General features: G+C 42.0%; 1 protein-coding gene across 1 annotated transcript in view; it reads right to left on the reverse strand.

Annotated features, from left to right (window-relative positions):
• Nucleotides 1-15,987, reverse strand: part of MSRB3 (methionine sulfoxide reductase B3) — a 203,598-nt gene extending 187,611 nt beyond the window's left edge. Inside the window, exon 1 of the mRNA XM_056130757.1 lies at nt 15,851-15,987. The gene's annotated coding sequence lies outside the window, so the exon portion shown is untranslated. The remainder of the gene's footprint in view (nt 1-15,850) is intronic.
• Nucleotides 15,988-16,552: the final 565 nt, after the last annotated feature.

The following is a 16,552-nucleotide window of genomic DNA, read 5'->3' on the forward strand; positions in this document are numbered from 1 at the left end:
GGGAGGTAGACTGCATTTTAAAAGACAAAAAAGATACTTTTTACCTGTCCATTTTATTTTATTTTATTTTGCTTTTTTGGGTCACACCCTGCGATGCTCAGGACTTACTCCTGGCTCTGCACTCAGGAATTATTCCTGGCAGTGCTCGGGGGACCATATGGGATGCTGAGGATCGAGCCCCGGGTTAGCCGCGTGCAAAGCAAACACCCTAGCCGCTGTGCTATCATGCCCTTACCTGTCCATTTTAAAAGCTTATCTTTAAAATTAAGTGGATTTTTCTTAAATGATTAGGGGTCTCTGTGTGTGTGTGTGTGTGTGTGTGTGTGTGTGTGTGTAGTTACATAACAGAGTTATAATCATTGTAACATTTATGGCTTTGATGTACAAAGTTACAACATCTTCACTACCACCACTTTGGTGGTGCGCCTGAGTGCACCCTCCACTATTTCCCTTACCATCTCTAGTAGGCTCCTTTCCTCCTACTCCACCTCCTCTCATGCTTGGTAATATCAGTTGTGTAATCCAAGGCCATGGATTTAACATTGTTAACTATTTTCTATTCCTTTGCTTTGCTCTCTATGTACCAGAAACAAGTGAGAAAATCCAGTATTTTACCTTCTATTATTTATTTCACTTAATGATGCCCTCAGTTCCATCCAAGTTGCAGCAAAGATTTTATATTTTCTCATAGCTGCATAATACTCCATTGTATGTACTATGTATACGTATACCACAATGTCTTTATCCGTTCTTCTGTCATTGAATATATTTGAGCTGCCACGGAGTTGTTTCCATAGCTTATCTATTGTACTGAGTGCTTCAATAAGCATAGTTGCATAAATACCTTATTTTAATGTTTTTGCATTTGAAGAGAAGAATAAATACCAAGAAGTGGCATAGCTGGGTAATATGGAAAGCCTAGAGGTCAAACCAGATGACATTGCCAACAACAGTGAATATGAGTTTTTCTTTCACTACTGGTTGTTTCCAGTCTTTTGCATTTATGCCATTTTCTTCGGTGTGAAATAATAGCTCATGATCATTTTATATGTATTTCCTTAATAATAAGTAATAATAAACAATTTTCCTATTGAATGTCTATATAGTATTCTCTTTGAGGAAAATAGACTAAAGTAAGTAATTTTTCCCTACACATTTAATTTTTTGTATTTTAGTCACCATGATTTTCAATACTGTCAAGGATAAAGTTTCAGGCACACAACATTCCGACACCACACCCCCTACCAGAGTGTCCATTTCTCTCCACCATCTGTCTACCTTTATCCATCCCCACACTACACCCACAAATTCCCCACTATAGTAAGTTTAGTTATGTAAAACAGTTCTCAGATTCTATTGTTTTTGACCATATATGCTATTCCCTTACTATGATTCTTTGTAGCCCACATATGAGAGGGATCATTCTGTATCTGTCCATCTTCTCCTGGTTGTCTTCACTCAGCTTGATGCCATCCAGTTCTATCTGCATTAGAGATAATTTGTAAGATTTCATCTTACAGTACTGTAGTATTCCACTGCATACCATAGTTTCTTTATCCGTAGCATTGTAGCACTGTCCTCCGTTGTTCATCAAGTTCCTCGAGCGGGCACCAGTAACATCTCTAATGTGAGACTTATTGTTACTGTTTTTGGCATATTGAATCTGTTACGGGTAGCTTGCCAGGCTTTGACGTGCAGGTGGAATACTCTCAGTAGCTTGCTGGACTCTCTGAGAGGGGCGGAGGAATAGAACCCGGTGGTCCACGTGCAAGGCAAATGCCTTACCTGCTATGCTATTGCTCCGGCCATGAAATACATTCTTTATCCATGAAATACAAAAATAGATGACTTGGACACTTGGACTATTTCCAGATTTGGGCTACGGTAATAGTGCTGCAATAAACACAGGTGCACAAATGTCCTTTATGAACAGGTACGTGTCAAAAAGTGGAACTGCTCACTCATGTAGAAGTTCAATTCTTAGTGTTTTGAGAAGTGTCCATACAGTTTTCTAAAAGGTCGAACCAATCAACATTTCCATTAGTAGTGGACGACAATTTATTTTTCCCCACATCCTGTCAACACTAGTTGCTTTTGTTCTTTTGGGTGTGTGCCATTCCCGCTGGTGTGAGATGATAGTTCATTGTTGTTTCGACTGGTGTTTCACTGATGATAAGTGATCACGATCACGATCATCCTGTTGTTCGTTGATTGCCTCGAGCAGGCCCCAGTAACGTCTCCTTCGTCCTAGCCCTGAGATTTTAAAAAGTGCCATATTCAAGGCTCTTTCGGGGTTAGGAGAATGAGACCCATCATTGTTAATGGTATTTGGCATATTGGGTACACCACAGGGAGTTTGCCAGATTCTGCCGTCAGAGTAGGTTACATTCGGTAGCCTGCCAGGTTGTCCAAAGTAAGACTGAGATAATAAGATGTCTCGGCTGCGCGCTTCCGGGAGCTGGGTTTTATAGTCTCTGGGTCTTGGCTGTTGATGGGATTACACGGCGCTGGGGCTCAGTTGGTGGGTGTGACCCCTGCCTACTGGAAGATGGAGGATCTGGGTGGAGAATGCTCAGCCCCGATCCAAGCAGGCTTAGAGATCTCAGCCCAGAGACCCGCATGCCTTGGTTCCTCTGCCGGTACCTTCATGCGTGTGCAGAGTGGTCTCAGCATGGTTGTGGCTGGTTCTGGAAGTCTTTGGCTGCCAGAGCTCTGCTCGGGGTGGGGAGGGAAACTCAACTCGCCCCCCTCCAAGGGGCCCCGGAGAGGACCGCCAGGCGCGAGGGCAAGAGACTCCAGAAGAAAACAGTGCAGAGTCTCCTGCCCCCGCAACCTGGCTGTCCTCACCGGGGGCCCTTGGAGGGGGGCCGGTTGAGTTTCCCTCCTCGCCCCGAGCAGATGATAAATGATGCAGAGCATTTTTCCCTATGTATACTGGTCATCTATATGTCTTCTTTAAGGAAGTTTCTGTTCTTCTCTTCTCCCCACTTTCATGAGGTTGACTGCTTTTCTCCATTAGTTTTACATCCTTTGTATAGCTTGGATATTACCCCTGTGTGAGCTGAGTGGTGAGAAAAATATTCTTTTTCAGTCTGTGGGGGTCATTGTCCAGCACCTGCTGGAGCGATAGCACAGCGGGTAGGGCGTTCGCCTTACAAGCAGCCAACATGGCCAACCCGAGTTCGATTCCTCCGCCCCTCTCGGAGAGCCCGGCAAGCTACCGAGAGTATTCGATATGCCAGACACAGTAACAACAAAGTCTCCAATGGAGACATTACTGGGCCCGCTCGAGCAAATCAATGATCAACGGGAGGGCCTTTACCTAATAATATTTGTAAGAACTTGTTGTGACAATTGTGAGACCTTACTGGTGCCCCTTTGAGCAAATCGATGAACAATGGGAGGACAGTGCAGTGCTACAGTAATAATATTTGTTTATCTTTGCTTCATTTTCTTGACTAAAGGCCTTCAGTCACTGAAGATGCCACTAGCTTCAATGACATAATGGGTACTGCCTCTGTTTTCCTCAATATAATTTATGCATACAGGTTTGGTATCTAGGTCATTATTCCATTTTCAACTGACTTTTGCATACGGTGAGATAGAGGTCTGGTTCAGTTTTTAAATTTATGACTGATCAGTTTTCCAAACACCATTTGCCGAAGAGACTTTCCCTGATCTACTTCCTACTCATAGCTCCTTTGTTGAAGATCAGCTGTCTATATATTGGTTATATGTCTCTGAGCTCTCGATTCTATCCCATTGGTTTGAGAATCTGTCTTCATTTCTTATACCACATATGTTTTGATTACTATAAATTTACAATATAATATGGTATTGTATAATTAATTTATAGTTCAACTTACTTTTAAACTTTAACAAAGATCTTTATATAGAGATTTTAGACTTTTATAAACTAACATATATAGCTTTATATTGAATATTCTTTACATTCTTAGAATACTTTTCGAAATGGTGAAATCAGTTATTGCTAAAGTTTCTATGTTATTTTTCCATATGTAAGTGAAATTAATCTGCAGTTTTGTTAGGTTTTGGCATTGGAGAATTACAACTATGTAACGGGAAACAGAAGGATTTCTGACTTTTTATATATTACATGGGCTGGAGCGATAGCACAGTGGTAGGGTGTTTGCTTGCGTGCAGCTGGCCCGGCCGAGCTCGGTTTGATTCCTCCACCTGCCTCAGAGAGCGTGGCAAGCTACCGAGAGTATCTCGCCCGCACGGCAAAGCCTGGCAAGCTACCCATGATGTATGCAATATGCCAAACACAGTAACAGCAAGTCTCATGATGAAGATATTACTGGGCCTGCTCGAGCAAATCGATGAACAACAGGAGGACAGTGGACAGTGACAGTGATATATTACATACTGCATTTGAAAAATAACTTTTGAATATCAAAATTTTAAAAATAGAAAAGAAATTCCATGGACTTCTGCATGTTTATTTTGTAGCCTGCTATGTTATTGTACAAGTTTATCATCTTTATGTTTTTTTTCCAGAGTGTTTGAGATTTTCTTAGTATCATGTCATCTTCAAATAGTGATAGGTTGAATTCTTCTTTTGTAATCTGGATGTCCTTAATACATTCTTGCCTAATTGGTATTGCAAAAATTTCTACTACTATTTTGAGTAACAGTGGTGAGAATGGGAAACTTTGTTTTGTACTGGATGTTAGGAGGAAGGCTTTCAGTTTTCACAAGTGAGTTGGATCTTAACTGTGGGCTTATAATAAATGACTATATTATCTTGGGAATAGCACTGTATAGTACTGTACTCCCGTTGTTCATGGATTTACTCGAGCAGGCCCAGTAACGTCTCCATCGTGAGATTTGTTGTTACTATGTTCAGCATATTGAATACGTCACAGGTAGCTTGCCAGGTTTTGCCGTGTGGGTGAGATAGTCTCAGTAGCTTGACTGGCTCTCTGAAAGAGGCGGAGGAATCAAACCCGAGTCAGTCAGGCCAGTCACATGCAATGCAAAGGCCTCGCCACTGTGCTATTGCTCCAGCTTCATCTTGGGAATACAAGGTCTTAATATAAACAAGTCAATCAATATGATTTTGTAAAATGATATGACACCGTATCAATACAAGGAAAAATAAAAATATGTTTATATAAGTAGATGTCTAGAAAGCATTTGACAAGATCCAATACTCATTTGTAATAATAAAAAAATCAATAAAATATTGATAGAACTACACTCAAACTAATTTTAAAGTTAAATCCTTTTCTAGAATAGTAAAAGAGAAATTCTACTGGTGGAATAAAGGCCAACTTTTCTTATACAGATATATTTCTCATTTGAGATAAATTCAATTGTGCAACTCCTAGTTCATTTAGTATATTTAGAACAATAAATACAAATTCTAGTGCTTAAGCTATTAATTCAGATGAGATATTTATTTATTTTGTTTTTGAGGCCATGTCCAGCTCTGTTTAGGGATCACTTCTGACTGAGCTCAGGAGATCAATCCTGGAGTGGCTTAGTGGATCATGTGTAAACCTGGATCAGCTGTATGTAAGAAAATGCCTTACAATCTCTTTTTGCCCCACATGGGGTATTTAATATTATGTTTTAATTAACTTTAATTAGTTACCTAATTAAATGCCAGATATTTTGAAGGGTTATATAACTGTGGATCAGACTACTGATACTCTAAACTACAAAGGTTAAATATAATATCTTAGAATAGAATAACATTTCTCTTTATTTTCACATAACAGACAAATTGAACAAAATATAAGAGAGAAGCTATATTTTTATAATTTTTATAATTTAATCATCATGTTCTTCTCACTAAGAACCATGTACACTACTTGGGGACTTTTAGACAATCCAGAGACTATAAAATCTTGAAGTAAAAGCAAATCAGGCATTGTACACTCAATCCATTCATTCTATAGATGAGACAACAGGCAAAAAGATGAAAATTCTGAGCAAGAACAGGACTAGAAGAACACAGTCTTCCAATTCCTGTCCTGTGTTATTTTCCTCAACATTGACTTCTTTGCAACATGAATATAAACACAAGCATCATATATGCTAACAATGCAAATGTTTATTTTTGACTGCTTCTGCATGTAGCAAACTCACCTACCTCCATGTTTCCTAAGGCAGTCTGGCCAAAAGATAAATGAGCAAAAGATATATACACCAAGAAATCGAGAACAAGGATAACATTTTCTGAATTTTTTTTCACTCTCAATTACCATAAGACCATAACTCCAAATCTAGTAGCATCCCCTCAAACTTTGTCCCACTTAATCTTCTGCACTATGAGATGGTTCTAACTTTTCTTAGTTACCTATTTACAAATTCAGAATACAGATCCACTCATAATAGTCACTATAAATCTTAACCAAGTCTAGATTCTTTGACAACCAAAAATAATATAATCATGAAAAATTAAAGAACAAATGTAAAAGTCAGGGCTTTTTGATTTATAACAGGGCTGTCCTGAGATTTTTTTAAGGTTCTAATATGCAGCATAGGCTTATTTTCAATGTTGCCTTCACTTTCACAAATGTGCTAGGAACTAATTTTTCCTTTTCTTTAGCAACATAACTGACCCAAGGAATCATAATTGATTCACTGTGCACTTTGTAAGAACAGACACAGTAACCATGCCCATAAAGAGACAGCATAGGGATGTACTGGTGTGGAAGTGATGCACAAATTTTATTCTTTTTTTTCCCTTGGTTCTGTATTTTTTTTTTATTTTTATTAGTGAAACACCATGAGGTACAGTTGTAGACTTACAAATTTTTGTGCTTGGGTTTCAGTTATACAATTATCAAGTAGCCATCCCTCCATCAGTGCCCATTTTCCACCAGCACGGGTCCCAGTAACCTCCCACCCCCCATCCCTCCCATCCCACCCTGCTTCTGTGGCAGGGCATTAGTTGAAGTGACATCTGCACTTGTTTGTTCATTGCAGCACTCTTTACAATAGCCAGAATCTGGAAAAAACCTGAGTGTCCGAGAACAGATGACTGGTTAAAGAAACTTTGGTACATTTACACAATGAAGTACTATGTAGCTGTTAGAAAAAATGAAGTCATGAAATTTAAATACAAGTGGTACTATATGGAAAGTATAATGTTAAGCGAAATGAGTCAGAAAGAGAGGGATAGACACAGAAAGACTGCATTCATCTGGGGAACAAATTTTATTCTTAAAACAGCACAATAGCCCTAAGATTATACTCAGATATCTGAAGCTAAAATTTCCTTGTTGGGGGCCACACCCAGTAGTGCTCAAGGACTACTCCTGGTGGTGCTCATGGGACCATATAGGGTGATAGGAATCAAACCTAGGCCAGCTGCATGCAGGACAAAGAACCGTACCCACTGTGCCATCTCTCTGGCACCTGGAGCTACAATATTTTTAAAGTATTCATAACCTAATATCTGGAACTGCTTAATAGCCCATTCTTATCAAAGGTCTTGGCCTAGTATAAAATAAGTTATCATTATTACTTAGGGATATTAGTTACCCTGATGTCCCAAAATTTTATCTCTGTCCCAATTTTTTAACAAAAGACTGCCCACATATTCTACAGAAAGCAGACAACATGCACTGAAAGTTGAGACCAGACTCTCCCTGACAGTGAGTAATCACAAAACAAGAAATTTGTTGCTTTGGACTCTATAAGTCATAAAAGTTTTGTTGTTATAAACTCTGTAATTCATAATTTCCACATATATGTACTTTCCAAACATCTGGGAATGCTTTTATACTTTGAAAAACTCAGTTCAAAATTTTATAGTGCCATTTTGCTATTATGTGTTTCTTTAGTCAACAGCTTCTAAAAGCACAAGTATTCACATATGGGAGGGGTCCTCTTTTCAAACCTGAGCTGAAATTACTCATAACAACTGTATACTGGGAACATAAATATGTCACTTTGGACAAATGTTATGAACAATTATTATTTTTAGAGCATTGGAATCAGGATATACTGCTGGTGAGGAAGCAGGCCTGAAGTCATATTTCCTACACCAGCAATAAAACCCTCTGAATAAATTCTCTCTGCTTTCCTTCAGAAAGCCAGGTATCAAAGAAACCATCCGAATGTTTGCCAAATCAGCAGCCATCTAGATAACCTAATTACACACATGTTACAAAAGGTACTCTTTTTACAAAAGGCTACTCTTGGCAAGTGTAGCAAAGTGTCAGCCGATGTGGCAAGGTGACAAATTCACTGTATAACAGCCTTGCAGGGTTAAGGAAAAGATAAGGAAAGCAAGTCACTCTGTAAGAAAGGGGAAGAATTTGGTTTATTATAAAATTATATTATATATCAGGAAATTATCAACAATTATTTCATGGATAAGAACCTGAAAATAGAAACAAAAATTGCCCATAAGCATTTAAAAAAATCAGACTTCTCACTCTGGCAGAAAAAAAAAAAAAACATCTGTTTCACATTCTTGGGGAAGGAAGGTGAAGGGAAAGATAGTGAGCAGAATGTGTGTTTATGGACAAATAAACAAGTTGTAGGAAGTCCAGCATATAGAGGAAAGCAAGGCTTGGTAATGATGAAGACATTAAAGAAGTTGGTCCTTTATGTTAAGGCCGGGGGTGGGAGGGGGGACGTTGGGGGAGAAATATAGGTGAAGGCTATGGTTCAGTGATAGAGTATGTGCCTTGTATGGGTGAGGCCCTGGCTTTGAACCCAAGCACTATCCCATATTACACAGTGCAAAACGCAGCATCACCAAATAGATATGACCCCTGAGCTAGAACAACAATAATAAATTAAAATAACCAACATTTGTTATTTTAAAAAATTTAAAAAAGGCCACCAAATGACCAAGTGACGTTAAGCAAGGAGTGGCATTAACAATTTTGTAGCTAAGGGAGGTCTTTCCAGTCCCAGTAACCTTTGTTCAATGTTCCCATATAATGTTGGTGTGGTAAGGTAAGATTCCCCTAAGCAATTTCATCAACAGGCTGCAATATACTGATATCTGGCCTTCCAAAGTCAGGTTAAATGATATTTTTCAGTTTTCTTTATGAGTTTTTTTATCTCCCCCCACTTCCCTTTATGTTTAACCTTCCTTATTAATATATGTTCTATCTCCAGTACTTATCTCTCCAAAGAATGGTATCAGTTTCTGATTCTGCTACCTATCACCACATGAAAGTACTATCTTCACCTCACACATTCTGGGTAACATTCTCTCAGTCTTGCAGGCTTACCATCTTGCCAACATCTTCCATTCAGTCCTCCCTTTCCCCAAATCCAATTAACTGTTTATTTCTGTCCAATCTATACTATCAATCCTCTTGTCACTGCACAAGCTCAGGTCTTTATTCTCGAAATAAAAACTCTTCTTACTGATTCAGTAGCTTCTTTCCCAGTTCAATTTATCTTCAACATTATCAGATACTATATCATATAAATCAACTGTGATGATGACATTTAGGAAACAAAAAATTTAGTGAAGCAAAAAAATTTTTATTGTTTTTATACTTTTATTGAGTAAACCTTATTTCAAAAGATGTGCAGGAAAAGAGGAAATACATGTTCAAGAGAGAGCAGAGGCTTCTTCACAGTAGGGGGTAAAAGGGCAAGTGAAGAGATATAAAGAAGAACAAGCAAGATATGTATTCAAGGGAGAACTAGTTCTCTCTCTCTCTCTCTCTCTCTCTCTCTCTCTCTCTCTCTCTCTCTCTCTCTCTCTCTCTGTTTTGGGGCCACACCCAGCAGTGCTCAGACTTTACTCCTGGCCCTGCATTCAGAGATCACTCCTGGTGGACTCAAGAGACCATATTGGGTGCAGAATTGAAACCGGGTCGATCACATGCAAGAAAAGTGTCCTATTGTACTATCTCTCTGGCCAAAAGACCTTCTATCTCATAGCTTGTTAAGTTGATCCAGATTCTTTAATCATCACGAGCAAAAGTCTTGCATGTTCTAGGTCAAAGTTAATTTTCCATCATCTTTTTTTGGGGGGTGGGGGACCGGGCCACACCTGGCAGTGTTCAGGGCTTACTCCTGACTCTGTGCTCAGGGATTACTCCTGGAAGAACCCAGAAGACCACAGGGGATCCAGGGATCAAACCCAAGTCGGCCACATACAAGGCAAATGAACTTGTGCCTGTTTTATTGCTCCAGCCCCTAATTTTTCAACTTTCTATTCCCCTCATTCTTCTTTTTATATGTCAATTTTTCTTCTACATCTGCTTTCTCCATGTAAGCTAGTAAAATTAGGTGCTTAATAAAAGTTGATTTCTTTCCACATAAGTTTTCTATATTTTCCCTTCCCAGACCATCTCAGTTTATATAAAAACATACTATCATCCTAAATATTTAGTCATTCTATGAGAATATTCATGAAAATTAGAATATTCATTTAAAAGTCTGTAAAATCTTGGAAATAGACCAGGAGTGAATATGTCTAAAGCAAGATGATATAAAAGCTTCTGAGCATTCAAAAAACTTTTACACATGATACCTAGAAAATCGAATGCCAACAGCTTCTCAGACTTTTCCCAATGATTAACTGGTTTAACAGAACTTATAGCCTGGTGAAGATGAATATGTATTTTAGAATTCAAAATGGTAATATTGTGCTTCAATTGAGGTACAAAATGTCTTAGAGAAAATAGGGAATAACAAATTCTAAGATCCAGGAAGCTTCACAAAATGCCATTTGGTACAGATCTTCAGGACGTATGGTTATGAGAGAATAGTATTCCAGGAGCATAAATAGTCTAAAGGAAAGGAAGAGGTGGAAAAATGCTAGAAATGTGAGAGAAATGGGAAAATTACTGAACTATTATTATTTTGTATGTCTCTATCACTTTGAATTTTAATGAATTTATCCTTGAAATATGTGATCTTTGCATCTTAATTGGCTGGCTTCTGGAAAATATATGGATGATTATCTATGGAATGAATTAGTTATTATACAGCGTTTTCACAACTCAGTCAGATTGCAAGTTGCATTATAACTCCTGGACGTGGTGTTCCACTAGGTTTACTCCTCATAGGCCTTCTTCCTAGCATTCCTACAGCAGCATAAATGAAGTTTTCTGATGTATATAGGGGCCCCTAAAGATATCACACTCTTTTACACACACACACACACACACACACACACACACACACTGCATCCAAGTTAAATCACACCTTTTAAGGACTAATAATCCCATAACACAGAAATAAAAGGGCAAAATCAGATCCCATATATGTCTACACTATTACAAAAAAATGTTAGGACTAGAAGAGAATTGAGGAGTTATCTAGATCAAATATGTAATACAAACTATCTATTAAGTCATTTCTTTCAGTGATTCAAGACTTAATGATTGAGTCTCTTCAAGTGCTTACTACAAGAGACATGTACTCATGTAATCATGAACACAGGAAGCCAAAAGGAATATATAAATATATATATATATATATATTCAGGAAAGAAGGAACAATGAAGCAATTAAAGGCAAAGACTAAGTCTGGGAGAGCTCCAGGTTTTCTAGACCCTGATTCCTAATAAGATCTGTCTGCACTTGGCTTCCATCAAATTCCTTTCTATTTTTATTTTTTCCCTAAAACTAGATCAAAGTTCATTTCTTTTATATACAACAGAAGCTTAGATTAAACACTAACCAAAATTCTCCATAAAGTTATTTGGTTATTTTGTTATTCATCTATATTTACTATACTTTCTTTTCTCCTATTAGTTTTTCCTCAAGAGACATAAATATAGCTTTGGCAAGCTATAGAGACATAAATATAACTTTGGAAAAATATAAACTGAGTTCCAGGTTCATACTAAGCATTTTTTGGTGGATACTTCACGGAACTAGGGGACAAACCAAATTTAACAGTTCAAACCTCAGGCCTCAAGACCCTCACAGACTTGTCAGGTTCAGACTCGGCAGTTTTGTGTGGCCATGAAGGTGCCGGAGATTGAACTCAGAGCCTTGTACGTGCAAAGTATATGAAACTCCTGAGACTCAAGTAGATTCCTGAGCTATGTCCCCAGTCTCCATGATGGGCATTTTCAAAGAAAACCCATCATCCTCAGAAAGGAGAAAATAGAGATATGTTCATAACAAAACCTTAAGCTATCTGTACAATAATTCAGGTAACTAACAATTTAAAAAATTCAGAGCTATCTGATTACCCTCCTATTGAATGCCAACTTAATCCTGAATAAATCAGGTCCAATTCAGTCTCTTTGAGGTATAATTTTAAAATTATTTTTAATTAACCATTATAGGGCTGGAGCGATAGCACAGCGGGTAGGGCGGTCGCCTTACAAGCGGCCAACATGGCCAACCCGAGTTCGATTCCTCCGCCCCTCTCGGAGAGCCCGGCAAGCTACCGAGAGTATTCGATATGCCAGACACAGTAACAACAAAGTCTCCAATGGAGACGTTACTGGGCCCGCTCGAGCAAATCGACGATCAACGGGAGGGCCTTTACCTTTACCTTTATTATAGGGCATATTTTTTAGAACGTTCATAGTATTATATATCATATTGCCTAAGTAAAAAGTGAAATAAATATAGTTGAAGAAAAAAAAGAAGGGAGGGAGGGAGGGAAAGAAGGGAGGGAGGGAGGGAGGGAGGGAGGGAGGGAGGGAGGAACAGAAGGGAGGGAGGGAGGGAGGAACAGAAGGGAGGGAGGGAGGGAGGGAGGGAGGGAGGAACAGAAGGGAGGGAGGGAGAGAGGGAGGAACAGAAGGGAGGGAGGGAGGGAGGGAGGAAGGGAGGGAGAGAGGGAGGGAGGGAGGGAGGGAGGGAGGGAGGGAGGGAGGGAGAAAGGAGGGAAAGAGAGAGAAAGGTTGGGATATTCTCTAGTGGTATCCAAACCCATACCTGAATTCCAAAACTAAATATCTAAACTAGTTAAGAGTCTGGGCTTAATGATCTCCAGAAGAGCAGTTAGGCATTTATTCTGTGCTGTAGGCAGCACTTTCTGCTATTAGATTCCCTTATCTGATAGGTATCTATCTAGTTTCTAGTAATCAAGAAGGTAACAGAAGCTTAACATCATGGAACTCTACCCGTGTTTGTGTGATTGCACAAATATTCCAGGTATCATGACATTTGGGGCTGGAGCGATAGCACAGAGGGTAGGGCGTTCCACCCCCCACCCCCCACCACCCTATCGACCGGAGTTTGATTCCTCCGCCCTTCTCAGAGAGCCCAGCAAGCTACCCAGAGTATCTCGCCCCACACAGCAAAGCCTGGCAAGCTACCTGTGACATATTCAATATGCCAAACACAGTAACAATAAGTCTCACAATGTTACCGGGCCCACTCAAGCAAATCGATGAACAACAGGAGGACAGTGACAGTGATCATGACATTTGAGAGGCAGACCCTGGCTCCCCCTAAACTGGGTCTACACCCATGAGATCTGACTTCAGGAGACCAGTTTAACATGTACAACAAGTCAGAGTTGACAAACAGATATTTGAACTAATGCAGTGGGTGGTGTGCAGAGTTATATAAACAAAAACAGTACTGCAGGATAATCCTGGGATTCAAAGGGGCACAAGAGACTACTGTTCAACTTCATCCTTTTACAGAGAGTAACTATCTTAACCAAATTCATCTGCCAATCCCCTAACTGTAATAAGTAATAAGTAATACCAGTAAGGACAAAATCCAAAGGAATTGGGACCAGATTATGATAAAACCCACAAAAGCAGCACTTTCTGTCATGAAGTCAAAAAGTAATTTTTAATTTAGAAAAAAAAGAATAAATTAGAAAAGTCTACAAAAGCTGCTGTTAGGATATTTTCTGTATTTTTTTATTTTTTGTTCTCGTTACCTGAGTATAGCAAAAGAGTACAGTTCTGACCTAATGAGTTAACATTTTACTTAAGATATCTGAACAAGTATCTGTAGAAACCCAAAAGCCCAAGTGTTGATTCAAAATGATATTTATTAGAAATATGTATATTTTAAATGATATTTATTGCTTGCAGCCTTGGCAGCAAGGTAGATTAGGCACAGTAACAGAATTCTAAGTGGGGGACCAGAGTGATAGTCAATCTGTGTTCAATCCCTGGCACCACATATGGTCCTCCAAGCATACCGGGAGAGATCCTTACTAAGCACAGAGCCAAGAGTAAGTCCTGAGCATCACTAAGTGTGGCCCAAAAGCAAAACAAAACTAAATGGCAGAGAGCTACTTACTTTACTTCTTAAAAAAAAGATTCCAGACATTCAAATAGGGTCCTAATTAAAGTCACCAGAAATCAGATTTCTATGTCAACTGGGACAAAAATTTAAAAGAATAAATGCTTAAATGGACCAAATATAAACTTAGTATTTATATTTACTGGGAAGGGACTACTGTGCAATGGATTTTTTGTCTTCAAGGACTGCTTTACTATAAATATTAGGTAAATCAACACATGGCTGGGTGGGGGGTGGGGGGTGGGGGGGACATACTCCCTAGGAATATAATTTCCTCTTTCTTGTACAAACCAGTATTATTTTAGAAGATCACTAATAAATTGTGAAGTGAGAATAGTCGAATTTCCCAAGAAGTGCTCTTAAAATTACTCCTAAAATATGAGTCCTAACAAGTAAATCTCTTAGAAAAACATTATCCATCAGAAACAAGCATCAGTAAACTTTTATAAACTGCACATATAATAATAAAGTCAAATACTGCAAATACCTCCCATTAATTTGGAAATTTTCTGATAGGTCCTAAAGTTGATTGCCAAAACTATCTTTAAGATTTATTTTGCCATCACTGCCAAGAAATGGAAGCATGAGGAGATAACTCAGAGGATGCTACCATATTCCTAATCCGTTTCCAACTCGTTTATAAGCGCTAAAGGGCAAAAACACAAGGCAAACTAAATTTCCCAAACAATCTCAACTCCGAGAAATTATAAATTTTGTTGAAAAACCCGGAAGCTTGGAGGACTAACGCATCACAAATATAAACATTCCTACCATCTCGCATTTACCTTAAACTCCACATGTGTACTCTCAAATAATTACTTTTCCTGAGACTCTTAGGTAAGCAAAATCCTCACTCCCGCCCACATCATTTAAAGAGAACTCAAAACAATCGTCCTTCGAGGGCTCCAACCAAAACCAGGCGGCACTGGCACCTCTCCTTCCTATAGAGTTTGACTTGGAACAGTCCAGGGTTCGAACTTAACTACCTGGGGCGGCTGCGTTCGATGTTTGGGGGTTGGTTTTATTGTTAATTTTTGTTTTGTTTTTCCGCTTCAAAAAGCAAAACAAAAGTGGTACCTGGCAAACTCCGGGTCTAGTTGGGGTTTGACCTACGAAAGCTCCTCGGAGCCGGCGAGTCCGGGTGCGCCCCTCCTGGCCCCCCGCGCGCCGCTCCCGGGACCCCGCGGCCAGGGACATGCCGGCCTGGCTGGCGAGTTCCCACGCGCTCCAGGCCCGTTATCCGAACTGCCACCTGGGCGGCGCCGAGGGGCTGGGGCCGGGGGGCGCGGGGCGGGGGTCCCCGCTCGGGAGCCGGGTGCGGGGCCCCGCGGGCGGTCGCGCCGGGCTCCTCCCTCGGGGGCCCGCGGCGGGAGCGTCGCGCGCGGCTCAGGTTCGCTCCGGGCACGGGATAAGGTGTCACCCGGCAGCCTGACGCCAGCGCCGCTCCCAGTCCTCCCGCCCGCCCGCCCGCCCCGGGGCGCGGGGCACCGACCCCCGCCGCGCCCCTCGGCGGCGCAAAGGGACAGGGAGGGGGCGCCGCGCCCGAGGCTGGAGGCGAGGGGCGCGGCGGGCGCCCCGCGGGGACCGGGGTCAGGGGTCACGCCCCAAGTTGGCAGAGTCGGGGCGGTGGGGCGAGCGAGGCTGGGGGCGCCCCGACTTACCGGGCAGCGCGGCCGCCGGCGCCGCGGCCAGGCACAGGCAGAGGCAGAGGCAGAGGTGCGGCGGGAGGGGGCGCGGGCGCGGCGGCCGCGGGTGCGTGGAGAGCCGGGGTGCCGCCGCCGCTGTCCGAGCGCTCCCTCCTCCCGGCTCCGGGGCGGACGGGGCGGCGGGAGGCATGACGGGAAATTCCTGGGCACGGGCAGCCGCGTCCAAATATGAGCATAGGAGCCGCGCCGGGAGGACGGCGGCCGCGGCGGTGGTGGCCACGGGGCCCGCTGCCCAGCCGCCGCCGCCGCCGCCGCAGCCAGCTGCGCTGCCCCGCAGCCTCCCCCGCCCGCCGGGACGGGCCGCCTCCGCCGAACGCGGCCCCCGATGGAAGCCCCCGATGGAAGTCCCCGGCTCGAAGCATCCTTGCCCCGCGAGCGCGGGGCGGAGGCCGGGCGCCACCGAGCGCCCCCCGCCCCCACCCCAAGGGTCGCACCTAAGAACCCCGAGGGCGTGGGGCGGGGGCGGGGGGTGCAGAGATTTAGTCGCGGTGACGGCCAGCCCCTCCCCCGGAGGAAGCCGGCTAGGCGGGTTGACTGCTAACGGGTGCTGCCCCACTTGGGTTGGGCGCCTGGGTGATCGGGAGAAGAGTTAACTTCTCCAGGGTGGGCGGGTGCGGCTGGAGCGGGGTCCGTGTCCGCGCGGGCGCACCGTCTGCG

This window comes from Sorex fumeus, unplaced genomic scaffold, assembly GCF_029834395.1.
Source record: "Sorex fumeus unplaced genomic scaffold, SorFum_2.1 ptg000081l, whole genome shotgun sequence".
NCBI lineage: Eukaryota > Metazoa > Chordata > Mammalia > Eulipotyphla > Soricidae > Sorex > Sorex fumeus.